Raw genomic sequence first — 27,872 nt, 5'->3', positions numbered from 1 at the left:
GCCCTCTGGTGCCCTCCTGGACTCACCTCCCCTCGAAACTGTCTCTGCTCTCCTCTGAAACCCCCGAACAAAGCCACTTCCGGGTGACCGGAGGCAGCGGCAGCTCCGAGCGGAGGTTGTTTGAAGCATCTCTGTTTTCTGAGACAAATGGCTGCTTCCGGGTCAGCGTCGGCAGAGTCTCCCCTTTACTGGACGCTGATTGGAACCTCAGGCCAGAGAGATGAACAATGTCCGGGTCACTGAAGGCAGAGACAATATCAGCAGCGGAAGCGGAATGAAGCCTCCTATCAGGATAACATAAGCACCGCCCCCGCACCCTCACAAGTGTCTGCTTCCGGGTCAGCGGGAGCAGAGTCAGCAGCAGCAGCCCCCCTCTCTTCCAGTGAGCCCTGGCTGCAGGCACCTTCACTTACAGCCGAGGTAAGTGAGCCTCTCACAACCATCTGCATCTAAGGAGTGTGAATGACCTCACACCATCATCAGGGGGGACAGGTGTACTGACCTCACACCATCATCAGGGGGTGCAGCCTGAGGTGTACCTCACCTCGAAGCCCCCACTGCCCTCTGGTGTCCCCCCCCCCCCTGGACTCACCTCGAAACCCCCACTGCCCCCTGGTGTCCCCTCCCCCCCTGGACTCACCTCGAAGCCCCCACTGCCCTCTGGTGTCCCCTCCCTCCTGGACTCACCTCGAAGCCCCCACTGCCCTCTGGTGTCCCCTCCCCTCCCCCTGGACTCACCTCGAAGCCCCCACTGCCCTCTGGTGTCCCCCCCCCCCCCCCTGGACTCACCTCGAAGCCCCCACTGCCCTCTGGTGTACCTCCCCCGGTTCAATCATGGATGGAACAGATGAATCTACTAAACAATAAACCCATCATTGTCGACAGCGCCAAATCCCTTGGTGTCATACTAGACAAAAAACTTAATCTAATTCCCCACATCAATTCCATTGCGAAAACAGCTCGATACCAACTGCGCCTTCTTTGGGGAATCCGTCGCTTCTTCGCGGAGCGGGACCTTATAACCCTGGTGCAAGCACTGGTCCTCTCCAGACTCGACTACTGCAATTCTCTTCTTACTGGCCTCCCCAAATCCCACTTGTCCCCACTTAAGTCTGTTTTCCACTCAGCAACTCGTTTCATTTATGGGGCCAAAAGAAGCGATCACATCACACCGATGTTATCTACCCTCCGCTGGCTTCCCTTTGAGGCTAGAGCTATCTACAAGACCGCTTGTATCACCCACAAAGCCCTGCACTCCTCTTCTCCTCTCTACCTGGCGAATAAACTGAAACTCTCTGGAGGTTCTAGACCTTCACGCAATGCGGAGAATCTACTGCTTGAACCTCCCACTTTCAAGAAGGAAAGAACGATGGCCCAATCCTTTTCAGGCAACGCAGTGAGAATCTGGAACTCATTCCCGCCTCAGCTCCGGACCACCGCCTCCTCCCAGGCCTTTAAAAGGGACCTCAAAGCTCTCCTCCTCCAGAGACACCTCCAAAAGTAACTCTCTTTTGTCTGAAGGAAGATCTCCCACTACTGATAATTTCTACTTCTCATGTCCATGGAAGTGCCTTCCCAGTGTGTTCTTGCGGTTAGAGTGTTTGCCTTTTATTGCAGTATTATCCATGTACTTGTGTTTGGTACCCTCTTGCAACTTGCACTCACCACTTTGCCCCTGTAACACACGGTTTGCTTCCTCTCACATGTTTTTACCTTTGATACTTGCACAAGTGCCACTTTTGCCTACATAATCGTTTGTTCTTGAGCTTGAGTGTGTAACATATATTGCAGTATTATACCACAAATTATACTCTATTTTCTCTTGTAGCCTGCACACTTGTCACTTTTTCCTCCTGTGCACTTTTTACTACCTAATGTATTTTTGGTACCTCATGTATTTTGTTTGCTCACAAGTGTCACAATTACCTTGTCTACCTCATGTATTTTTGGTTTCTCACAATTTTTACTACCTCATGTATTCTTGGTTGCTCACAATTATCACTTTACCGTATGTAATGTAACGTATGCCTCTGCAATCTGTTGCTCGTGTAATGTTCTCAGTTTGTATCTTTTCTGTTCCTATTGTGAAGCGCTCTGACACCTTCGGGTAAAGTCCACGCTATATAAAATTGCATAAATAAATAAATAAATAAATAAATAAATAAATACTGACCTCACACCATCATCAGGGGGCAGGTGTACTAACCTCACACCATCATCAGGGGCATAGCTGCCAAGGTTTCATATTGCTATGTGTGACATTTTCAAAATGTTACTGAAATTATGAGCGACATTTCAAAGTCTATGAGTGACACTTCGTCGCGAGCAAAATCAAGTGATGAGACTAAACATAAATATCAGAAAATACACCCATTTGAGCAACGAGAAACTCTAGGATCTTAAAACTCCTGGAAAGAACCAGAAATAAGGAGTGTAAGGCAAACATTACAGCCAACCAGGACACTGTATTAGCCTTGGCTATACTACTGATTGTTCAAACCTAAAATAGGTGATTACTAGCACTGCTAGTGGTGTCCGCCCCAGTTAGAGCACACTGCCTGCCGCCCAGCACCGCAGCACCAGCTTAGTATGCTGTGAGTGCGGCAGTCCCAGAGCTACTAATATAAACCTGGCTCTTCACTTGAACTAAATGACGCCGGCCGTGCTGAAAGTTGACAGGCACCAGTGTGGTCACTGCACGCTGGCGCTGTCTCTGCACTGATTAGAGCTGCCTGGGCCTCCAGTGCTATCTTAGTCCTGGGATATTTCAGGCCAATTCATTAGGAATCTATGTGCTGCCCACAGTGTCTCAGGAGATTGTGATTACGTTTTTTTGCCTGGCAGGATGTGTTTGCCTAGATGGGGAGTGCATCACTGCCTGCTGCCCAGGCCGGGCTGCGGGTCACACCCACAAGGTCGTTCTAAGCTGAACCCCGGGCTCTTGGCTGTCTCCGCAACGGGCCGTGCGGTTTGTTAATACAGGCGCTAGGATTAGAAAAGCTGTGCGCTGGCGCTTTGGTTAGTAAATGTTAAGTGAATCACAGTTACTAACTTACTTGGTTTTGCAGCCTCAGTGTGTAGCAAGCGTCGGCTTGGCCACGATTCTGGGCCTGGCTCGGCTACTTTCCTTGCACTGCGGTGTGAACTTATGCTTCCTTTGACACCGACTATCTCGGACACCAGTGCCTCGGACGGCTCCCTTCGCTTACGGCACAGCTTCACAAGTCAGACAGTGCAGGCCATAGAGAGAGACTGTAAAGCGCTGTTAGACGGACCGGGAGGGTCGGCCGAGGACAAGGGGAGAGGTCTCCGGGGAGAGCCGTCTCCAGCGATCGTACAGACAAGTAACTTCCCCCCCAAAGATGTACACCACACATGGATAAGGTTCAACGTTATTTTATAAGCAATTCTTTAAGTACGGTGAAATGGTACAAGGAGGTCTGGACTCAGGGGTCCCCTCTATTCTAGTCTCTTGGTTGGGTAAGGGGGTAGCGGGACAGTCTTGTTACCAATCTGGTGGATATGGTGGTAGATTAAATAGCTCACAATCCTCGAGCTCGGCGTTCTAGATGATCGGGCCGCGGCGGAGCCAGCAGGTCCCGGGATGGTTGAAGGTAGCGATTGTCCGCGGCGGAGCCAGCAGGTCCCGATGAAGGTGGTGGTTACAAACGGTCCGCGGCCACGCCAGCAGGTCCCGACGATGATGAAGGTTTCAGAAGGTTGCGGCAGCGCCAGCAGGCAGGTCGATAGTTCGCAAGGCAGGGCTACGGCAGCGCCAGTAGTCCGTCAAGGATGAGTTCTTCACTGCGTCTCTCGACTCCAGGATACAACTGCCTTCCTGCTCTGGAGCTGCCCCAGTTATAGGTCTGGCGCCCTTTGATGTCCGGACCCTCGCACTTGGAGGTCGGGAGGTCCGGGATGAGGGAGTCCAGACACCCAGCAGGGGGGTGGAGCCAGCGCCTGGGGAGCTGGGGGCGATCGGCACCTGGCGGGGGAGAGCCATCGCCACCTCTTTCTCCCATTGACCTGCCAAGTAGTCCGCTCACCTCCTGGGTGGATGGTGGTGCCGGGATGTCGGGGCCTGGCCAGGCCCAGGGTTAGGGTCGATCGGAGGCCACGCGGCCTCGTGGTGCTGTGTCCAAGATGGCGCCCAGGCCGGACGAGAGGGCCGGTAGGGAATCGGGCCCATGATGTGGAGATGTTCAGGGGCAGGGGTCCCATATGAGACGGGAAACGGGTGGTTGTTGCGTGTAACACCTGAAGAGCCGGGCTCGGGCCTGGTCGTGCGGGGAGGGAGCAAGCCTTACACGTGGCCTGTCCAACATGCGTCCCCCCAGCTGAAGGCGGGGAGAGTCACCCATCCTCTTGGGGACTCTCTTCGTCGAGGCGGAAAAAGCGTGACAGGCCATCTGCGTTGGCGTGGTCTTGCCCGGGTCGATGTTCCACAGTGAAGTCCATCCCCTGCAGGGAGATGGACCAACGCAGTAGTTTCGGGTTTTCCCCCCGCATCTGCATTAGCCACTGCAGGGGCCGATGATCGGTCTGTACCCGGAAGTGGGTGCCGAAGTGATAAGGCCGGAGCTTTTTGAGGGCCCACACCACGGCGAAGGCCTCCCTCTCGATGGTGCTCCAGCGTTGTTCTCGGGCCAGGAGCCGTCTGCTGATGAAAGCCACTGGCTGGTCAAGTCCTTCGGGGTTCAGCTGGGAAAGGACTGCCCCAATGCCATGGTCGGAGGCATCGGTTTGGACGATAAATTCCCGACTGTAGTCGGGGGCCTGGAGCACAGGGGCGGAGCACATGGCGGCCTTCAGCTTCTCGAAGGCCGCTTGACAGTCTGGGGTCCAGTTGACCTTCTTTGGTTGGTTTTTGGATGTGAGTTCCGTGAGGGGCCCCACAATGCTGCCATAGTCCCTCACGAACCGCCTGTAGTAGCCTGTGAGTCCCAAGAAGGCGCGGACCTCGGTCTGGGTGATGGGGGGCTGCCAAGACTGGATGGCAGCGATCTTGAGTTGCAGCGGGGCCACCAGACCGCTTCCCACCTGGTGCCCGAGATAGGTCACGGACCCCTGGCCAATTTGGCATTTGCTGGCCTTGATCGTGAGGCCAGCTCGTTGGAGGGCCTGTAGCACCTCTCGGAGGTGGTGGAGGTGATCGGACCAGTGGCGGCTGTACACAGGGATATCCTCCAGGTAGGCGGCGCTGAATTCTTCGAGTCCCGCCAGGACCTGGTTTACTAGCCGCTGAAATGTTGCTGGGGCATTCTTCATGCCGAATGGCATGACCTTGAAGTGATAGTGGCCATCAGGGGTGGAGAAGGCAGATCGTTCTTGGGCCCGGGGTGTGAGACCGATCTGCCAGTAGCCCGCTGTCAGGTCGAAGATGCTGAGGTAGCGGGCAGCTCCCATGCGGTCGATTAGTTCATCTGCTCGGGGAATGGGGTGTGCGTCTGTTCTGGTGACCGCATTCAAGCCCCGGTAGTCGACACAGAACCGGAGCTCAGGCGTGGCGCCGGGGGCGGCCGCTTTGGGGACCAGTACTACTGGGCTGGCCCAGGGGCTGTCTGAGGGCTCGATGACCCCGAGCGTGAGCATCTTGGCCACCTCCTCTTGGATGCAGGCCCGTACCCGATCTGGTACGCGGTAGGCCCGATGGCGGATAGGGGGACTGTCTCCAGTGTCCACGTCGTGTAAGCACCAAGGGGTGACCCCTGGGGTGAGGGAGAACAGGGTGGCAAACTGCAGCTGGAGGTCTCGGCAGCCTTGGCGCTGTTCCATGGTGAGGGCCTCCGAGAGTCGGACCCCGTCCACGGAACCGTCCTTCTCCCGAGTCCGTAGGAGGTCAGGGAGGGGTTCGGAGTCCTCCTCGGCTCCATTGTCTGTTGGTATCAGGAGGCTGAGCTCTGAGCGCACAAAGTGGGGTTTCAGTCTATTGGCGTGGAGGACCCGGAGGGGGTTCCGTGAAGATTCCATATCGATGAGATAGGTGACAGGGCTCTTGCGCTCGACTACTTTGAAGGGCCCCGTCCACTTGTCTTGCAGGGCGCACGGTTCGGTGGGAGACATGACCCACACTTGTTGGCCGGGTTCAAATTCGATGGAGGAGGCATTTTGATCGTACCACCTTTTCATGTCTTCCTGACTGGCCTCCAAGTTTGCTTTTGCCATCTCTCTGAACCGTCTGGTCTGGTTGCGGAGGGTTAGGAGGTACTTGAAAACATCTGGAGGGTTCTTTAGAGGGGGCATTTCCCAGCCTTCTTTGACTAGTCTGAGCGGCCCTCGCACAGGGTGTCCATACAAGAGTTCGAACGGGCTGAAGCCGAGGGACTTCTGGGGGACTTCTCGGTAGGCAAAAAGGAGGCACGGCAGTAGCACATCCCACTGGCGACGGAGGGGCTCTTCCAACCCCCCAATCATCCCTTTGAGCGTGCGGTTGAACCGCTCAACTAGTCCGTTTCCTTGAGGGTGATAGGGGGTCGTGAATCGGTAGGTGACCCCACACTGTTGCCAGAGGGACTTCATGTATTTTGAAATAAAGTTTGTGCCCCGGTCGCTGACGACTTCTCGGGGGAAGCCCACCCGGGAGAAGATCCCCATCAAGGCCCGGCCGACTACCGGGGCTGTCACAGTTCGCAGGGGGACAGCCTCGGGGTAGCGGGTGGCGTGGTCCACCAGGACCAGGATGAACCGATGTCCTTGTGCTGTACGGGGGTCCAGGGGCCCCACAATGTCTATCCCCACCCTCTCGAACGGGGTGGTGACCACTGGAAAAGGTTGCAGAGGTGCTTTGAGCTTGCGGCCGCTCTTCCCGCTGGCCTGGCTCGTGGGGCAAGATCGGCAGTGCTGCAGTACATCGTTCCTCATCTTGGGCCAGAAAAAGTGGGTCACCAGGCGATTGTAGGTTTTGTCCTGACCCAGGTGGCCAGCTAGGGGGACATCGTGGGCCAGGTTTAGCAAGAAGTCTCTAAAGCGGAGGGGCACCACTAGCACTCGACTGGCCCCTAACTCTGCGATTCTCTGCTCGCTGTACAACAGGTCATTGTCCCAATAGACCCAATGGGTTCCGGAGGTATCCCCTGCACTCTGGGCGAGGGCTTGTTGGCGGAGTCCCTCGAGGGAGGGACAGGTCTTCTGCTCGTGGCGAAACTGTTCCTGGGTGGGCCCCCCCTCCTGACGCCACTGAGCCAGGTCGGGAAGGTCCTGAGGCTGAACGAGCCCCTCTGGAGTTTGCTCTGGGGGGACGGCCCGGTCGGTGTCTTCTACTGGAGCGACCGGGGGAGGAGGTGCCGGCCATTCAGGTTCTTCGGGTCGGGGGATGGCACGGGCCGCCATGGACCGGGTGGTTAATCACGCCCAGTCCGGGATGCCCAACATCCCCAGGTGCTCTCTTCTCTCTACGGTGGCCCACGGGGAACTCTCGAGATCATTTCCCAGAAGACAGTCTACGGGGGCATCATCTCGGACCGTCACTTTCAACATGCCGGAGACTCCTCCCCACTCGAAGGGGACGCAGGCCATCCGACATAGACTCTCAGAATTGTCGGCTGAACGGACAGGGCAGAGAACGTTCGGCAGGATCTGTTCTGGGGTCACCAGGTGACAGCGGACGGCCGTCACACTGGCCCCGGTGTCACGTAGGGCTTCGGCCCGGCGTCCATTAATGTTCACCCACTGACTGTACTTCCGGGTGTTGGCGGGCAGGGGGACCCGCGGGACCATGTCTTTTCCCCCTAGGCATGCTAGAACCATGGCGGCTGGTTCCCACTCTTGGTGTTCTTGCTCGCACTCCTCTTGTTCTTCGGAGATTTGTTCTTCCCCCAGGGTGGCGGCAGCCATCTGGCGGGGTCTCGGAGTCTGGCTCTGCGGACAATTCGGGTCGTTTGCGTAGTGACCGACTCGCTGGCATCGGTGACACGTGACATTGGCTCTGTATCCCGGCCGCGCCGGGGTGTTGCCCCGGTTGGCCGGGGGTGGGGTGCTGGTAGCGGTAGCGGCCGGGGCGTTGTCTCTTCCTCGTCCCTGGCCCCCTCCTCCTCCTCGGGGACGGTGCTGACCGTGGCTGTTCCGGTTCTGTTCATGTGACCCATTTCGGCCCACTCGGGTAATTTCCCACCGGTCAGCCTCGGCGGCGAGCTGCCGTGGATCAGTCAATTTACTGTCGAGGAGGTGCTGCCTGAGCTCGACGAAGCAGTTGTTTGATAGATGCTCCCATACCATGAGATTGAAGAGTTGCTCGTAGGTCGTTACGTTGCTTCCCTTGATCCAACCCTCGAAGGCTCTGCTGAAATAGTTCACGTATTCCACCCAAGTTGTACCCGGGATCCGGGTGCAGTCTCGGAACCTCTGGCGGTACATTTCGGGTGTGAGCCCATAGCGGGTGAAGAGGGTAGCTTTCATGTGGTCATAGGAGGTCATCAGATGGTCTGGGAGCTGTAGCAGGGCATCGCGGCCCTCATTGACGAACCTCCCCCATAGACCGGCTCCCCAGTCGTTTCGATCGATCCGGTGGGAGGTCATAGCGATCTCGTAGGCCTTGAACCATTGCTGTATGTCGTCATCTCGGAAATATTCTCGAACGACATCCTTGGGGATGTGTACCTTCTTTTCTGTTGCCCCCGGGGTGCGCGGTTGCTCGGGCACCCCTAATTCTTTGTTCTGCTTGCGTAAGTCTATCTCAGCTAGTTTGCGCTCGTGTTCATACGCCAGTCTCTTCTCTTCGAGCTCTCTTTGTCTCTGTTTCTCTTCCCGTTCTTCTCGGAGCCGCAGATGTTCCAGGTTCAGTTTTTGTTCGGCTAATTTGAGTTCGCCATCCATTTTGAGCCGGGCCATTTCTAGTTCATGTAGTCGGTTTCTTTCTCGTTCTTGGATCTCATCTTGCGAGAGACCCGTTGTTCGCTCCTCGGGAGCCGTGGTGTCTTTCTCTGCTGCTGCGACATTTTGGTCCGGGGGTCTGACGGCCCCGGTTTCTGCCCATGACTCAATGGCGTGCTTGAAATCGTCTTTAGTACTCAGACCGGTGGTAGCGATACCTAGTTCAATGCAGAATTGTTTCAACTCACGATGGCTGTATTCATCCAATTTCTCCATCTGGAATTTTTCGGTGGATCCGCTTTCTTTGGTTGACATTGTGGTTTTGTCGTGGGGTGAGCTACTCTCTGTACGATTACGCGTTGATTCGGATCGCGCCGCTGGCCACCAATGTTAGACGGACCGGGAGGGTCGGCCGAGGACAAGGGGAGAGGTCTCCGGGGAGAGCCGTCTCCAGCGATCGTACAGACAAGTAACTTCCCCTCCACAGATGTACACCACACAAGGATAAGGTTCAACGTTATTTTATAAGCAATTCTTTAAGTACGGTGAAATGGTACAAGGAGGTCTGGACTCAGGGGTCCCCTCTATTCTAGTCTCTTGGTTGGGTAAGGGGGTAGCGGGACAGTCTTGTTACCAATCTGGTGGATATGGTGGTAGATTAAATAGCTCACAATCCTCGAGCTCGGCGTTCTAGATGATCGGGCCGCGGCGGAGCCAGCAGGTCCCGGGATGGTTGAAGGTAGCGACGGTCCGCGGCGGAGCCAGCAGGTCCCGATGAAGGTGGTGGTTACAAACGGTCCGCGGCCACGCCAGCAGGTCCCGACGATGATGAAGGTTTCAGAAGGTTGCGGCAGCGCCAGCAGGCAGGTCGATAGTTCGCAAGGCAGGGCTACGGCAGCGCCAGTAGTCCGTCAAGGATGAGTTCCTCACTGCGTCTCTCGACTCCAGGATACAACTGCCTTCCTGCTCTGGAGCTGCCCCAGTTATAGGTCTGGCGCCCTTTGATGTCCGGACCCTCGCACTTGGAGGTCGGGAGGTCCGGGATGAGGGAGTCCAGACACCCAGCAGGGGGGTGGAGCCAGCGCCTGGGGGAGCTGGGGGCGATCGGCACCTGGCGGGAGAGCCATCGCCACCTCTTTCTCCCATTGACCTGCCAAGTAGTCCGCTCACCTCCTGGGTGGATGGTGGTGCCGGGATGTCGGGGCCTGGCCAGGCCCAGGGTTAGGGTCGATCGGAGGCCACGCGGCCTCGTGGTGCAGTGTCCAAGCTGGCGGCCGGGCCGGGCGAGGGAGCCGGTAGTGATTCGGCCCCATGATGCAGAGATGTCCGGGGGCAGGAGTCCCGTATGAGACGGGAAACGGGTGGTTGTTGCGTGTAACACCTGAAGAGCCGGGCTCGGGCCTGGTCGTGCGGGGAGGGAGCAAGCCTTACACGTGGCCTGTCCAACAAGCGCCCACCGGGCCTCGTGGTGCTGTGTCCAAGATGGCGCCCAGGCCGGGCGAGAGGGCCGGTAGGGAATCTGGCCCATGATGTGGAGATGTTCAGGGGCAGGGGTCCCATATGAGACGGGAAACGGGTGGTTGTTGCGTGTAACACCTGAAGAGCCGGGCTCGGGCCTGGTCGTGCGGGGAGGGAGCAAGCCTTACACGTGGCCTGTCCAACAAGCGCCCACCGGGATGTGCCACAGGAGGGCGGACAGTAGTTCCAAAATTAACTCCCCGCCTTTCGGCAGGCACAGCAGGACTTGATGTCACCCGGTGGCGCCAGGTATGCTTTATCTCATTGGGCCCCCCTGGCTGTGATGTTAGTGCCATTTTAGGCACCGCTTCGGTGATGTTGAGGCACTATGCAAATGCGTGACAATGCATTTCAGTGCGGTGATGCGGATCACCACACTGAAATGCGTTAGAGTCACGTCTGATGCGTGATACTTGGCAGGACTGCAGGGGGGAGGGGGGACAGGTGTACTGACCTCACACCATTATCAGGGCTGCAGGGGGCAGGTGTACTGACCTCACACCATCATCAGGGGGTTCATGGGGCAGGTGTACTGACCTCACACCATCATCAGGGGGGACAGGTGTACTGACTTCACACCATCATCAGGGGGTGCAGGGGGCAGGTGTACTGACCTCACACCATCATCAGGGGGTGCAGCCTGAGGTGTACTGACCTCACACCATCATTAGGGGGTGCAGATGGCAGGTGTGCTGACCACACACCATCATCAGGGGATGCAGCCTGCAGTTGTACTGACCTCACACCATCATCAGGGTGTGCAGAGGGCAGGTTTACTGATCTCACACCATCATCAGGGTGCGCAGAGGGCAGGTGTACTGACCATATACCATCATCAGGGGGTGCAGCCTGCAGTTGTACTGACCTCGCACCATCAGCGGGGGGGGTGCAGCCTGAGGTGTACTGACCTCACACCATCGAAAAGGGGTGCAGGGGGCAGGTGTACTGACCTCACACCATCAGCAGGGGGTGAAGGGGGCAGGTGTACTGACCTCACACCATCATCAGGGGGTGCAGAGGCAGGTGTTTTGACCTCACACCATCATCAGGGGGTGCAGGAGGCAGGTGTGCTGACCTCACACCATCATCAGGGGGTGCATGGGGCAGGTGTACAGACCTCACACCGTCATCTGGGGGTGCAGGGGCAGGTGTACTGGCCTCACACTATCATCATGGGGTGCAGAGGGCAGGTGTGCTGACCTCACACCATCACCAGGGGGTGCAGCCTGCAGGTGTACTTCCATAGAGGTCCCTTACCTCTTCCCATGTTTCCAGGTCTTCAAAGTACACTCTATTAAGTTTACCCAGTGTGTGCCTTACATCCTTATCATTGAGCAAGGGGAGCCAGTTGCACCACATGTTGGACAGGCCACGTGAAGGGCTTGCTTCCTCCCCACATGACAAGGCCCGAGCCCGGCCCTCCAGGTGTTACCCACAGAATCAACCCGCACCCCGTCTCATACGGGACTCCTGCCCCCGGACATCTCTGCATCATGGGGTCGAATCACTACCGGCTCCCTCGCCCGGCCCGGCCGCCATCTTGGACACTGCACCACGAGGCCGCGTGGCCTCAGATCGACCCTAACCCTGGGCCTGGCCAGGCCCCGACATCTCGGCACCACCATCCACCCAGGAGGTGAGCGGCCCACTTGGCAGGTCAATGGGAGAAAGAAGTGTCGATGGCTCTCCCCCGCCAGGTGCCGATCGCCCCCAGCTCCCCGGGCGCTGGCTCCACCCCCCTGCTGGGTGTCTGGACTCCCTCATCCCGGACCTCCCGACCTCCAAGTGCGAGGGTCCGGACATCAAAGGACGCCAGACCTATAACTGGTGCAGCTCCAGAGCAGGAAGGCAGTTGTATCCTGGAGTCGAGAGACACCGTGAAGAACTCATCCTTGACGGACTACTGGCGCTGCCGTAGCCCTGCCTTGTGAACTATCGTCCTGCCTGCTGGCGCTGCTGCAAACCTTCTGAACCCTTCATCTTCACCGGGACCTGCTGGCGCCGCCGCGGACCGTCGCTACCTACGATCATCTCGGGACCTGCTGGCTCCGCCGCGGCCCGACCATCTGAGAACGCCGAGCTCGAGGATTGTGAGCTATACATCTTATCATCGCATCTACCAGATTGGTAACAAGACTGTCCCGCTACCCCCTTTCCGCCCAAGAGACTAAGAATCGAGGGGACCCCTGAGTCCAGACCTCCTTGTACCATTCTACTGTACTTAAAGTTTGCTTATAAAGAACGTTAACCCTTATCCTTGTGTGGTGTACGTCTGTGGGGGGGAAGTTATTCGTCTGTACGATCGCTGGAGACGGCTCTCCCCGGAGACCTCTCCTCTTGTCCTCGGCCGACCCTCCCGGTCCGTCTAACATTGGTGGCAGCGGTGGGATCCGAATCAACGCGTAAACGTACAGAGAGTAGCTCACCCCACGACAAAACCACAATGACAACCAAAGAGAGCGGATCCACCGAGAAATTCCAGATGGAGAAATTGGAAGAATACAGCCATCGTGAGTTGAAACAATTCTGCATTGAACTAGGCATTGCTACCACCGGTCTGAGTACGAAAGACAATTTCAAGCACGCCATTGAGTCATGGGCAGAAACCGGGGCCGCCAGACCCCCGGACCAAAATGTCGCAGCATCGGAGAGGAGCACCACGGCTCCCGAGGAGCGAAGAACGGGTCTCTCGCAGGAAGAGATCCAAGAGAGAGAAAAAAACAGACTACATGAGTTAGAAATGGCCCGGCTCAAAATGGACGGTGAACTCAAATTAGCCGAACAAAAACTGAACCTAGAACATCTGCGGCTCCGAGAAGAACGAGAAGAAAAACAGAGACAAAGAGAACTCGAAGAAAAGAGACTAGCGTATGAACACGAGCGCAAGCTAGCGGAAATAGACTTATGAAAGCAGAACAAAGATCTGGGGGTGCCCGAGCAACCGCGCACTCCCGGAGCGACAGAAAAGAAAGTACACATCCCCAAGGATGTCGTTCGAGAGTATTTCCGAGATGACGACATACAACAGTGGTTCAAGGCCTACGAGATCGCCATGACCTCCCACAGAATCGATCGAAGTGACTGGGGAGCCGGTCTATAGGGGAGGTTCGTCAATGAGGGCCGCGATGCCCTGTTACAGCTCCCAGACCATCTGATGACCTCCTATGACCACATGAAGGCTGCCCTCCTCACCCGATATGGACTCACACCCGAAATGTACCGCCAGAGGTTCCGAGACTGCACCCGGATCCCGGGTACAACTTGGGTGGAGTATGTAAACTATTTCAGCCGAGCCTTCGAGGGGTGGATCAAGGGGAGCAAAGTAACAACCTACGAGCAACTTTTTAATCTCATGGTGTGGGAGCACCTCTCTAACAACTGCTTCGTCGAGCTCAGGCAGCACCTCCTCGACAGCAAATTGACAGATCCACGGCAGCTCGCCGCCGAGGCTGACCGGTGGGAGATTACCCGAGTAAGCCGGAATGGGCCGCACGAACAGAACCGGAACCACCAAGGTCAGCACCGTCCCCGAGGAGGAGGAGGAGGCCAGGGACGAGGAAAAGACACCGCCCCGGCCGCTTCCGCTGCCAGCACCCCGCCCCCGGCCAACCGGGGCAACCCCCCGGTGCGCCCGGGGTACAGAGCCAATGTCACGTGTCACCGATGCCAGCGAGTCGGCCACTACGCAAATGACCCGAACTGTCCTCAGAATCAGACTCCGAGACCCCGCCAGATGGCTGCCGCCGCCCTGGGGGAAGAACAAATCTCCGAAGAGCAAGAGGAATGCGAGCAAGAACAACCGGAGTGGGAGCCGGCCGCCATGGTTCTAGCGTGCCTAGGGGGAAGAGACATGGTCCCGCGGGCTCCCCTACCCGCCAACACCAGAAAATATAGTCAGTGGGTGAACATTAATGGGCGCAGGGCCGAAGCCCTACGTGACACAGGGGCCAGTGTGACAGCCGTCCGCTGCCACCTGGTGACCCCAGAACAGATACTGCCGAACATTCTCAGCCGACAATTCCGAGAGTCTGTGTCGGATGGCCTGCGTCCCCTTCGAATGGGGGGGAGTCTCCGGCATGTTAAAGGTGACGGTCCGAGACGATGCCCCCGTGGACTGTCTCCTGGGGAATGATCTTGAGAGTTCCCCGTGGGCCGCCGTAGAGAGAAGAGAGCACCTGGGGATGTTGGGCCTCCCGGACTGGGCGTGCGTAACCACCCGGTCCATGGCTGCCCGTACCATCCCCGACCCGAAGAACCTGAATGGCCAGCACCTCCTCCCCCGGTCGCTCCAGTGGAAGACACCGACCGTGCCGACCCCCCAGGGCAAACCCCCGAAGGGCTCGCTCAGCTCCAGGACCTTCCCAACCTGACTCAGTGGCGTCAGGAAGGGGGGCCCACCCAGGAACAGTTCCGTCAAGAGCAGAAGACCTGTCCCTCCCTCGAGGGACTCCGCCAGCAAGCCCTTGCCCAGAGCGCAGGGGACACCACCGGAGGCCATTGGATCTATTGGGACAACGACCTGTTGTACAGTGAACAGAGAATCGCGGAGTTAGGGGCCAGTCGAGTGCTATTGGTGCCCCTCCGCTTTAGAGACTTCTTGCTAAACTTGGCCCACGATGTCCCCCTGGCTGGTCACCTGGGTCAAGACAAAACCTACAGTCGCCTGGTGACCCACTTTTTCTGGCCCAAGATGAGAAACGACGTCCTCAACCACTGCCGGTCCTGCCCCACGTGCCAGGCCAGCGGGAAGAGCGGCCGCAAACTTAAAGCACCTCTGCAACCCTTCCCAGTTGTCACCACCCCGTTCGAGAGGGTGGGAATAGACATTGTGGGGCCCCTGGACCCCCGTACAGCACAAGGACATCGGTTCATCCTGGTACTGGTGGACCACGCCACCCGCTACCCCGAGGCTGTTCCCCTGCGAACTGTGACAGCCCCGGTGGTCGGCCGGGCCTTGATGGGGATCTTCTCCCGGGTGGGCTTTCCCCGAGAAGTCGTCAGCGACCGAGGCACAAACTTTATTTCAAAATATATGAAGTCCCTCTGGCAACAGTGCGGGGTCACCTACCGATTCACGACCCCCTATCACCCTCAAGGAAACGGACTAGTCGAGCGGTTTAACCGCACGCTCAAAGGGATGATTGGGGAGTTGGAAGAGCCCCTCCGTTGCCAGTGGGATGTGCTACTGCCGTGCCTCCTCTTTGCATATCGGGAAGTCCCCCAGAAGTCCCTTGGCTTCAGCCCGTTCGAACTCTTATACGGACACCCTGTGCGAGGGCCCCTCAGCCTAGTCAAAGAAGGTTGGGAGATGCCCCCTCTGAAGACCCCTCCAGATGTCTTCAAGTACCTCCTGACCCTACGCAATCAGACCAGGCGGTTCAGAGAAATGGCGAAAGCGAATCTTGAAGCCAGTCAGGAGGACATGAAGAAGTGGTACGATCAAAATGCCTCCTCCATCGAATTCGAACCTGGCCAACAAGTGTGGGTGATATCCCCCACCGAACCGTGCGCCTTACAGGACAAGTGGACGGGGCCCTTCAAAGTGGTCGAGCGCAAGAGCCCCGTCACCTATCTCATCGATATGGAATCTTCACGGAACCCCCCCCGGGTCCTCCACGCCAATAGACTAAAACCCCACTTTGTGCGCTCGGAGCTCAGCCTCCTGATGCCTACCGGCAGCGGAGCCGAAGAAGACTCCGAGCCCCTCCCTGATCTCCTAAGGACCCGGGAGAAAGATGGTTCCGTGGACGGGGTCCGACTCTCAGAGGCCCTCACCCCGGAGCAGCGCCAAGGCTGCCGGGACCTCCTGCTGCAGTTTGCAACTCTGTTTTCCCTCACTCCAGGGGTCACCCCCTGGTGCTTGCACGACGTGGACACTGGAGACAGTCCCCCTGTCCGACATCGGGCATACCGCGTACCAGATCGGGTACGGGCCTGCATCCAAGAGGAGGTGTCCAAGATGCTCACGCTCGGGGTCATCGAGCCCTCAGACAGCCCCTGGGCCAGCCCAGTGGTACTGGTCCCCAAAGCTGCCGCCCCCGGCGCCACTCCAGAGCTCCGATTCTGCGTCGACTACCGGGGCTTGAACGCTGTCACCAGAACCGACGCTCATCCCATCCCCCGAGCAGATGAACTAATCGACCGCATGGGAGCTGCCCGCTACCTCAGCATCTTCGACCTGACAGCGGGCTACTGGCAGATCGGTCTCACACCCAGGGCCCAAGAACGATCCGCCTTTTCCACCCCTGATGGCCACTACCACTTCAAGGTCATGCCATTCGGCATGAAGAATGCCCCAGCTACTTTTCAGCGACTAGTGAACCAGGTCTTGGCGGGACTAGAGGAATTCAGCGCCGCCTACCTGGACGATATCGCTGTGTACAGCCGCCACTGGTCCGACCACCTCCACCACCTCCGAGAGGTCCTGCAGGCCCTCCAACGGGCCGGCCTCACGATCAAGGCCAGCAAATGCCAAATAGGTCAGGGATCCGTGACCTATCTCGGACACCAAGTGGGAAGCGGTCTGGTGGCCCCTCTTCAACTCCAGATCGCTGCCATCCAGTCCTGGCAGCCCCCCATCACACAGACCGAGGTCCGCGCCTTCTTGGGGCTCACCGGCTACTACCGGCGGTTCGTGAGGGACTATGGCAGCATTGTGGGTCCCCTCACGGAACTCACGTCCAAAAATCACCCAAAGAAGGTCAACTGGACCCCAGACTGCCAAGCGGCCTTCGAGAAGTTGAAGGCCGCCATGTGCTCTGCCCCTGTCCTCCAGGCCCCCGACTACAGTCGGGAATTCATCGTCCAAACGGATGCCTCCGACCATGGCATTGGGGCAGTCCTTTCCCAGTTAAACCCCGAAGGACTTGACCAACCAGTGGCCTTCATCAGCAGACGCCTTCTGGCCCGAGAACAACGCTGGAGCACCATCGAGAGAGAGGCCTTCGCAGTGGTGTGGGCCCTCAAAAAGCTCCGGCCTTATCTCTTTGGTACCCACTTCCGGGTGCAGACAGATCATCGGCCCCTGCAGTGGCTAATGCAGATGCGGGGGGAAAACCCAAAGCTATTGCGTTGGTCCATCTCCCTGCAGGGAATGGACTTCACTGTGGAACATCGACCTGGGCAAGACCACGCCAACGCAGATGGCCTGTCACGCTTTTTCCGCCTCGACGAAGAGAGTCCCCAAGAGGATGGGTGACTCTCCCCGCCTTCAGCTGGGGGGGACGCATGTTGGACAGGCCATGTGAAGGGCTTGCTTCCTCCCCACATGACAAGGCCCGAGCCCGGCCCTCCAGGTGTTACCCACAGAATCAACCCGCACCCCGTCTCATACGGGACTCCTGCCCCCGGACATCTCTGCATCATGGGGCCGAATCAATACCGGCTCCCTCGCCCGGCCCGGCCGCCATCTTGGACACTGCACCACGAGGCCGCGTGGCCTCAGATCGACCCTAACCCTGGGCCAGGCCAGGCCCCGACATCTCGGCATCACCATCCACCCAGGAGGTGAGCGGCCCACTTGGCAGGTCAATGGGAGAAAGAAGTGTCGATGGCTCTCCCCCGCCAGGTGCCGATCGCCCCCAGCTCCCCCGGGCGCTGGCTCCACCCCCCTGCTGGGTGTCTGGACTCCCTCATCCCGGACCTCCCGACCTCCAAGTGCGAGGGTCCGGACATCAAAGGATGCCAGACCTATAACTGGGGCAGCTCCAGAGCAGGAAGGCAGTTGTATCCTGGAGTCGAGAGACACCGTGAAGAACTCATCCTTGACGGACTACTGGCGCTGCCGTAGCCCTGCCTTGTGAACTATCGTCCTGCCTGCTGGCGCTGCCGCAAACCTTCTGAACCCTTCATCTTCACCGGGATCTGCTGGCGCCGCCGCGGACCGTCGCTACCTACGATCATCTCGGGACCTGCTGGTTCCGCCGCGGCCCGACCATCTGAGAACGCCGAGCTCGAGGATTGTGAGCTATCCATCTTCTTATCGCATCTACCAGATTGGTAACAAGACTGTCCCGCTACCCCCTTTCCGCCCAAGAGACTAAGAATCGAGGGGACCCCTGAGTCCAGACCTCCTTGTACCATTCTACCGTACTTAAAGTTTGCTTATAAAGAACGTTAACCCTTATCCTTGTGTGGTGTACGTCTGTGGGGGGGAAGTTATTCGTCTGTACGATCGCTGGAGACGGCTCTCCCCGGAGACCTCTCCTCTTGTCCTCGGCCGACCCTCCCGGTCCGTCTAACACCACTTCAAAGGCAATTTAGGGAATAGATCAAATATATATCATGTTTCTTAGCGATTTTGGAAAGCTGTTTTCCTGAGCTGTGTACAGGGTCAATCTTCCTGTTGAGGGACATGCTGCCCTAGTCATAAACAAAGGCAGCTGTTTAGGAGCTATAATATTGTGTTCTATGAGGAGATGTGGTCAATGATGAGGCCCATGTATCCAGCTGTGTGTGTGTAATGTCTGTGCTGCTCTGTAGTATCCTTCCCTGTCCTTCTGAGTATGGTTTAATCAAAGTATCCCACTGCACTCTGGGTTGTTTACCAGCCCAGACCAATGTTAATAGTAATGTGTGCAACGTGTTAAAAAAGGATTGAGGCAGACCTATAGGGATATTAACGAACAGGAACAAGAAACGCGGGAGCACCACCATCTTTGCCAGGGCTATACATCCTAGAAGAGAAAGCGGTAACTTTATCCATTGGTCTATGAGCTCTGTCCGCCTCTGAATGGCGCATCCGTAGTTTGAGGATAGAACCACCTCGGCGTCCGTGGGCACCTTTATACCGAGCGATCCTCTTGGATCGGTGGTCCACTCCAGCGGATATGTGTATTGCACTTGGGCAGTAGCTGGGGGTCAATGGGAATATTATTGATTTTTGCCAATTTATGTGTAAGCTGGAGTTTTTGCTGAACATTTCCACTTCTTGTAACAGGGGTACTAGGTTTGTATCTGGATCACGGATGTATAAGACCGTATCATCCACGTAGGTCGCTATCGTGAGATTATTATCTGGGGATCGCACAACGAGAAAAGCATGATATTCGCGTATGGTGCTTATTAGTGCTCCGTGACTAGGGTAAACAGCAGGAGGGAGAGAGGACAACCCTATCTTGTGCCTCTAGTTATGTCAATAGTTCATGAAAGCACCCCAATAATCCGCACCCTCACTGATGGATTTGCATAGAGCACCTTCACCAATTGTATAAAGATCTCTGCGACTCCCACCTTACAGAGCACTGCGTACAGAAAACACCACTCAACCGAGTCGAAGGCCTTCTCTATATCTATAAACAGTGCTGCCGCTTTGGTTTCAGGCTAAATGTGTGCGATCGTACTGAACAATGTACAGAGATTGCCTGTTAAGGCCCTTCCAGGGACAAATCCTGTTTGTTCAGGTCCCACAAATTTGGGCAACAGTGGGGACAGTCTGTTCGCCAACATTTTTACAAACAGCTTAGTGTCCATATTTAATAGCGATAATGGTCTATATGATGATCAGTGCTCTGGCGGTTTCCCTGGTTTTAGAAGTGTAACTTGTTGCTTCTTTCATCAATGGGGGGCATTTGCTGCGTCCTGACCACTTCTTCAAACAAGTTGACTAAGTGTGGTAGCAATTTATTGTGATATGCCTTATAAAATGCCACCGTTAAACTGACCACCCCCGGGGCCTTCCCGTTTGGCATATCTTTTAGTGCTGCTATTATTTCAGTGGGCCTAAGTGGTCCAATAAGATGTTCCCTGTCATCATTTGTCAGCCAGGTCATAGTTATTCGTCATCAGACTCCTCAGCACTTGTCTCTCTAGTGCTATATAACCCCAGATAGTAATCAGCAAAAGTATCTAGGATTTGTGGGGTGGTTTCAACCAGGTCGTCCCTAGCATTACGTACATGTAATATATGGCTTGCACCACGTTGTGATTTGATAGTAGCTGCACGTGTTGCACTAGGTATGTCTCCTTCTGCATAGTGACAAGCATACCCCCCCAAGTGTTTCACCTCCTCGTCCGCTAAGTCATTAAAGTCTGTGATCAATGATCTAATTTGTTCTACTATGCATGGATCATTCGCAGTTTGCTGAAGTCTCTCTAACTCCTGTATCTTGTGTTTGATTGTGTGCATCCGGTTGCGTATCGATTTAAGCACCCCAGCATGTTTTGATATCGTAACCCCCTAATATATAATTTGAAAGCTTCCAATATGGAAGACATTGTAGGCACACTGCCCAAGTTTATCAGAAAATATTCATCAATAGCATTATCCATCTCTGCACGGAACACTGCGACCAAAAGTGAATATTGAGGGAATCTCCAGGATTGTGTATGCAGGGCTGTAGTGGGGAGATTTAAACTGAACGAGACCGGGGAATGATCTGATAACGTACGTGCCATATGTTTAAAATTCTTAATTGAGGAGACTAATATTTTCGATGCATACCAATAATCTATTCTAGTGTATGTAGTATGTGCTGCCAAATAGTGTGTATACTCTCTGCCTTGTGGTGCAAGATGTCTCCAGACATCACACAATCCCTCTTCCAATGCAATATCTGCCACCGCCCGGGCAGCGCGTGAGGGGAGTCTAACTTTACCTCGCGACCAATCCAAAATGGGATCTTGTATACAATTCAAATCTCCGCCCCATAACATAGGTATATTTGTGAATTTTGTGACCTTCTGATGTACTTTCCGATAAAATGCTTGGTAGTCATGATTGGGTCCGTATATCCCCACCAGTAAAACATGAATTGCTCTTTTCTACATTTAACAATTATGTATCGACCCCCGGGGTCCGTCTCGACCGTATGTAGTTGTATGCCCGAGAAACGTCTAACCCAAACCAGCACTCCCCGGGCATGTGAGGTGAACCCCGCAGCTGCACATGTGCCTCTCATCCGTCTGTATGATAATCATCCAGTTGTGGGTGCTAAATGGGTTTCTTGTAATATTGCCACATCTATACAATGTGTGTTTAAGTATGTGACCACTTTCTTTGTCTTCCTGCGATCATTTAATTCTCTGACATTCCAGGACAGGAAATGTATAATGTTTACATTCCCGTTTTGTTCAGACATTCCTTGTCTTTAACATCCTATTCCCAACAGGTGTACAAACGCATTGAACTTTTTGCTCATAATAAACCATCGATGTTACATATTCAAACATTCAAATGTCCTCCACAATTCCCACCCCACAACCCTCCCACTCCATATAAAAAAAGGCAGATACTGATTGATAACTTACCCCGCCCTTCCCACCCTTCAACAATCCAAAACCCTAACTAATAACAACCCCTAAGATTAGCAAAGAGTGGTGTACACATGAAGGCTAAAACTGTATTCCTTTTCTTATTTGATTTGACAGATTGCTGCTGCAACTGTTTGCTGATTTACTTGGATTTATTCGGCCTCGGCGGAGTCTCATGAACTACTCTTTATGGGAAGTTCTGGTGCTCTAGTTTGACTTTGAAGTTTATGCTCCTTTGATTTCACACTCTAAGCCTATTCTATAGAATTTATATTTAGAACTGTGCTTTTAATTTTGGTCTTGCACTTTGCTTACTTGCACATCATACTCGCTCACGGTGCCATTCGCATCCTTCTGTCTCTCCTTCTCCCCGGTCCACCGCAGCAGCTCGGCTGTTGTTTGAGTGGAGGGAGGATCTCCTTTTCCAGGAAGAGGGCTCTTCACCCACTTCCTGTGGGCCATTACACGGCGGCCATCTTGGAGGTGAGAGGCTCTAGTGTCCCTTAATTTCAACCAGGTCCTCCGACTATATTAGACGCGATGGCGCCGACGCGCACAGACTAAGCCGGGACAAGGTAGCTCACTCAGCACTGCTGGCGTTTTTCGTTTATCGCCCCCCCATTATCACTCTATTTTAACCTATGTTTAACTAATTGTGCCTGAAAAATGTATATTTAGAACTGAGCTTTTAATGTTGGACTTTGCTTACTGAGCTTCAACCAGGTCCTCTGGCTATATTAGAGGCAATGGCGCCAAAGGCAAGCCCGTCTGCGCCCGTCCGCAGTCAGGGGCCACCCCCCTCTGCTCGTTTCAACTCAAATCAACGTACATACTCTTCAGAGCAATTCTGGAGATTAAGGGTATCTCCTAGGGAGAATTGTCTACACTCCATTTGCCCAACCATGGACGTTTTGATTTGTCCACGTTGTTCTTACTCTCCACTCCCTAATACTAAACCCCGCCTGGCCCTTTACAACCTCCTCAGTTTATAAAATTCTGTCCTTAAACTGCAGATCCTTACCCAAACACAGCACTCAACTCTCTATCTTGCTCCAAGAGGAGCGCCCCGATATGCTGTTTGTTACAGACACCTGGCTCAATAATGAGTCGGAACCAAACCTGGTGCAATGTCTCAAATCGGGATACTATGTCCTGAGGAGAGACCGGGAATAGGGGACGGGAGAATGCATTGCCATTATTTTAAAAGAGGGTTTTAAAAGTCGGATCGACTCCAACATCCTACCAGATTGTGAAAACTTTTCTTTCTCCATCATGCTTTCCCCCACCCACACCTTTTCGGGTATTCTTATTTACCACCCCCCTGGACCCCATGGACAATTGTTCAAAGTTTTACCACAAATTGTCGCCAACATGGCAAGCTCCACCTCCAATTTCACTGTGCTAGGGGATCTCAACTTGCATTTTGACGATCCCTCGGACCCAGTAGTGACTGAACTAATCCAGAATTCCCTAGGTATCCAGATGAAGCAAAGTGTTACTAGCCCCACCCATGAAAAAGGGCACCACCTAGACCCCATCTTTTCCAATTGCAGGGAACTCTTAGTAGGAGATCCGATCCCAGTGTCATGGTCAGACGACTTTTTGGTCCCCTTCTCCTGGGATCCACCAAAACACGCTCTTGGTTCAACTTTCCGTTGCACTCATGGAAATCAGCTCTGGGAAACTCCATACCTGCTTTAGATTCCTCTCCCACTATCGCGAATAACAAATTTAACCATTGGAACGATTCCTCCCTGGACCTAGTCATAACTAGGAAACACATTTAAAAAAAACTAGGAATAACCCAACTCCGTGGAACTCCCACCAAGCTGCATGAGTACAAACAAACCTGTAAAGACTTGAGAGGGAATGGAGAAGAAATATGATGCAACACGTAAACTGAAATACAGGGACTCCATAAAAATGTATCAAACCAAAGTGAAGGAGGCACAAGCATCCTACTATGAGGAAAGAATTAACTCCCTTTCAAACTCCCCACAACATTTTTTTTTAATTGCTAAGCACCTCCTAAAACTATCGGTGATAGATGCCCCCCTTGAGGGCTTGCACGCATGCTGTGATGCACTTGCAGAGTTCTTCTCCAATAAAATCAAGGATATCTCCAATTGCTTTCCCCCTCCCACCTCCACTGTTAATCCGCTGTCCGTGGAGAACTCCGTGCCCGGTGAGGATGCGCTCAAGGAAATTCCCTTTATGGTTATGGACACCTGGACATCCTAGTGAACATCTGTGCCTCAGTAAAATCTGGCTCTCCCTGTGACCCGGCAGCCCTCAATTCCTAACCATGCTGCGAAAGTAGTCCTCACAGTGTTACTAAAGCTGATTAACTCCTCCATCTCAACAGGACTAGTACCGTCACTTTGGAAACACGCCCTGGTGAAGGCGCTACTGAAGAAATCTAACCTTAACCCTGACATTCTTGGGAATTACTGCCCTACTTCCCTCCTTCCCTGGATCATAAAAATGCTAAAAAAGCATGTTAATACAGTTATTTCCACCTTTCTCGAATCTCACAACATACTTCACCCCTTGCAAAGCGGGTTTCGCTCCCAAAATGGGACCGAAACTGTGCTACTGGCAGTGGTTGAAAAGCCCAAAATGATGATCGACAAAGATGGATCGACAGCTATCATCCTTTTGAATTATCCAACCTCAGGTACAACAATGAAATTATTCACCAATGCCACTTGTGATTAAAAAAATTTGGTATACCTCTTAAAATGCCCCTGTGGATTACCCTACCTAGGGAAGACTGAAAGAAAAATAAAGGTTCGTCTAACGTAGCACAAGAGCACCATCAGGAACGAGATCATAAAAGCTCCATTTGCTGCACACTTCGTCAACAATAACCACAACATCAGTCAAATCAGATTTTTGGTATTGGAGGTTGTCCCTCTCAAACAGGGTGTAGACAACAGGAAGAGACTACTACAACACAAATTGATTTGGATAAAAAGACTGGATACTTGTAAGCCTAAAGGTCTTAATGATCGAAGTGAATATAGCTGTTTTCTTTAACGCAACATTAACTGTAAATTATATGGGGGATGAACGATTTCATTTTATGTTCCATTTTCACTTTATTGTTGTACCATCATGTAATCATTTCGTTATATGCACATAACTGGGTTCAATCCATCAATGCCAGTATATTATATATTCTTTTTTGACTGTGTTCACATTAACTCTCATTTACCTCATCATGTGTATACTGCGTAGCATTAGACATTCGGACCGTTTATTGCGAAATTAACCGATTTTGAATACTTTGTTATTATTTTATTTTTTTCATCAATATTTTTGTATTCATCCAACTGTAGGTTCCCAATATTATTTCGTTTTTTCCTTTTGTCTCTGTTTTCCTGGCTTATTACCAACCAAACATGTTACTAACATCACCACCTTCAAGATGGCCGCAAAACAGTTAGTCCGTTTTCAAGTCTAGATTCGTTTTTCACACACACGGCCTGGGGTCCGTCTTTGAGTTTCATTACCATCCCATTACCACTTTACGATGGCTGCCAAACATAAGTCCATCATTGTTTTCCTTCATCCACACACCGGATCTCTTTGTCGGAGTTCCGCGTTACCGACAATCTTTGTACGAGGGAATTTTGACACGCCGTTTCATTCATTCATGCGGTAAGAGTTTCAGCACCTGATTCATTCCCATTTCGTAAGCAGATAATGATTCATGACTAACAACGAACACACGATGATTGAACCAGCAATCTTTCGAACCTCACTGTAATGAGCACATGTTCTTTCACCTTTATATTTATTAATCGTTCGCGATACACTTTTAGTGATATTTCACCCACAGTCTAGATCTTTATGTGTTTTTCCATTTATTAATTAATTACGGTGCACCATTCGGTTATGTTCCTCTCGCAGTTTTTTTACGCATTTCACAGTCCTTTTGTGTTTGACCCAACACAGTCACTTCCCATTCACTTACTCTTTATTTTCGGTTTTCACAAGCATGTTCACCCTACTTATGAGCTTGGTGTAGGAAGAGTCAACTGTCCCCATGAGTAAAACTTAGATTTTCTGAATTTCAGATTATAAGTGAATCCCCTGAAGAAGGGCTGGTTCCCGAAATGCATAGGGATACTTACATCGCAATTTGAGATGATTTCAAATGAAGAAGCGATTGTCATGCACTGTTGAAATTTGATGGAATTGATCAATAATGTTAACAATTTTGAAGAAATGATTTGAATAAAAGACTGGATTAAAGCAGTCATTACATTGACCTACCAATGAGTAATTGAGAATTCTTACACTTACAACAAACGGACTAAATCAAAACGAATCATAGAGATTAAGTCTCAGAGGAGTGCCCGTGGGTACAGCGCCATTTGTTTGGCGCTGCAACTGCTGGGTAAGTCCCCCACATTTGATATCGGTTCAACATGGCCAAACTGTCTCGGCACCCCACCCACGCCCAAAAATCAGATCAAAAGTCTCGGCATGTGGCTAGATCTGTCACTCACATTTGATCATCAGACGACGAAACTGCCGCATCCTGTTATGGCATCCTATAGATGCTCTGTAAAGTCTTACCGCTCCTCCCCCTCTCAGCAAGGAGACTCATGGTCCAGGTCTTAATCGTCTCCCGCATCGACTACGGAAATGCTCTGTATCTAGGAGCTCCAGGGGTGACCACAAACAAACTGCAAGTTATTCATAACTGTGCAGCAAGCATGCTTCTTAAGATCTCCAACAGCCACTCTGCATGACCAGCCCTGAAAACCTTGCAATGGCTCCCGATTGTGGAAAGAATACAATTCAAGTCCCTATGTATTGCTCATACATCTTTCTGGAAGAAAGGCCTCCCCATCCTCCAATCCATCATCTCCCCGTACTGTCCTAGCAGGTACCTCCGATCATCAAGCCTCTACCTAGCCGCGGTCCCCAAAATAAATAGGAGGAGAAGTGGTGGCCGGTCTTTCTATTACACTTCCGCTAAGCTCTGGAACACTCGCCCCCTAGACCCCCGGGCCTCCCATTTAATTCAGAACCCAACCTCCTTTCCTTCTGAAAACCTGTTTTTTTTCCAAAACCCACCAACTAAGCTGGTGTGACCTGCCATGTATCTCTGCTAGCGCTGGGACGCATTCTGGAAGCCATGTGCTCCATAAATATCCTTAACATAATATAACATAATTTTATAGAAGTGGGTGAGCCAGTGAAGCACGCCTGGCTTTAGCTCAGCTTGGAGTTTACTTGGATCCTCAGGCCAAAGCAAGCCAAGCCACTTATCTGCCTCAGGAGGCCTTCTTTAGGGGTGACTGACATATTAACAACCATGTTTGACTTTGCCACACATGGTGAAGGTAGAGTCGAGATCACACAGTTTACACTCTACTGCAGTCTGCAAAGGCAGGCCTCTTGTTAGTAGTTTACCTGGGCTACTCAGTGTGGCACAAATGGTGCTGCAGGCCCTGGTGACCCCTTTAACACCCATGCTCTGGGTACCATTGATACCATGTACTACAGACTTATAGAGGTTTTAAAGTCCTTGCCAATTGGGGATGTGAATTCACATATAGCAATTTCAGCCTGCTCCAGTGCACTTTCAGAGTCCTAGCCGTCAGATTCTGGAGCAAAAGGTGTGGGGGTGACCATCCAAAAAGGGTATTTTCTTCCAGATGATGACGGAGGCAGTATTGGGGCCTGCGACCTGTGAGCCCTCTATATTAAAGCACAGAGATAGCTCTCTGTCTGGAATTTATGTTTTAAACCAGTCTCCCCGGTTTGTTTCCTTCTGCACCCTTCGGCAGTCCCACCAGCCACAGATTATTTCTGCATGATCTGCCTTCTGCATCTTCCATGGAGTGTTAAAAGAGTGTTGTCGGCTCATTCAGTCTTTTAAGCTCATGTAGTGGCGCCTGCCACATCTTGCAGGGAGGGAATGTGCCCCTCTGCCTTCATAGCTCACGATGATAAGTTGTGCAAGTATTCACAGAGGAATGAGACCCCTACCCCATAAATCTTGTCTTCCAAGTCTTTGTGGCTGTCTTTGATCACTAGGAGTACTGCTGCTGGGGAAACTGCCACTTCCTGTGGTAGTAGGGGAGGCACAGTGTTCCTCTCTCTACCGACCCGGCAAATGCCACCGGTTTGGTGTATTTATCTATATGCCCCAGGCCCCCTAAAGCCTTCTCCTTCACCATGTTGGCAATCTAATATTCAGCATGAGTATTTACTGCCTCGGGCACTCACACGTCCTCAGTCTCTGCCCCAGGGCAATTGGTTACCTCTGTTGGGGT

At 53.3% G+C, this 27,872-nt stretch overlaps 1 protein-coding gene across 1 annotated transcript in view; it reads left to right on the top strand.

Annotated features, from left to right (window-relative positions):
- Nucleotides 1–322: 322 nt before the first annotated feature.
- LOC147737152 (uncharacterized) overlaps nucleotides 323–27,872 on the top strand; it is a 160,810-nt gene continuing 133,260 nt past the window's right edge. Inside the window, exon 1 of the mRNA XM_086967363.1 lies at nucleotides 323–420. The gene's annotated coding sequence lies outside the window, so the exon portion shown is untranslated. The remainder of the gene's footprint in view (nucleotides 421–27,872) is intronic.

This window comes from Lissotriton vulgaris, chromosome 1_1 (genome assembly GCF_964263255.1).
Source record: "Lissotriton vulgaris chromosome 1_1, aLisVul1.2, whole genome shotgun sequence".
NCBI classification, from domain to species: Eukaryota; Metazoa; Chordata; class Amphibia; order Caudata; family Salamandridae; genus Lissotriton; species Lissotriton vulgaris.
The sequence above is the reverse complement of the archived record's forward strand: the minus strand, read 5'-3'. Positions and strand labels throughout refer to the sequence as shown.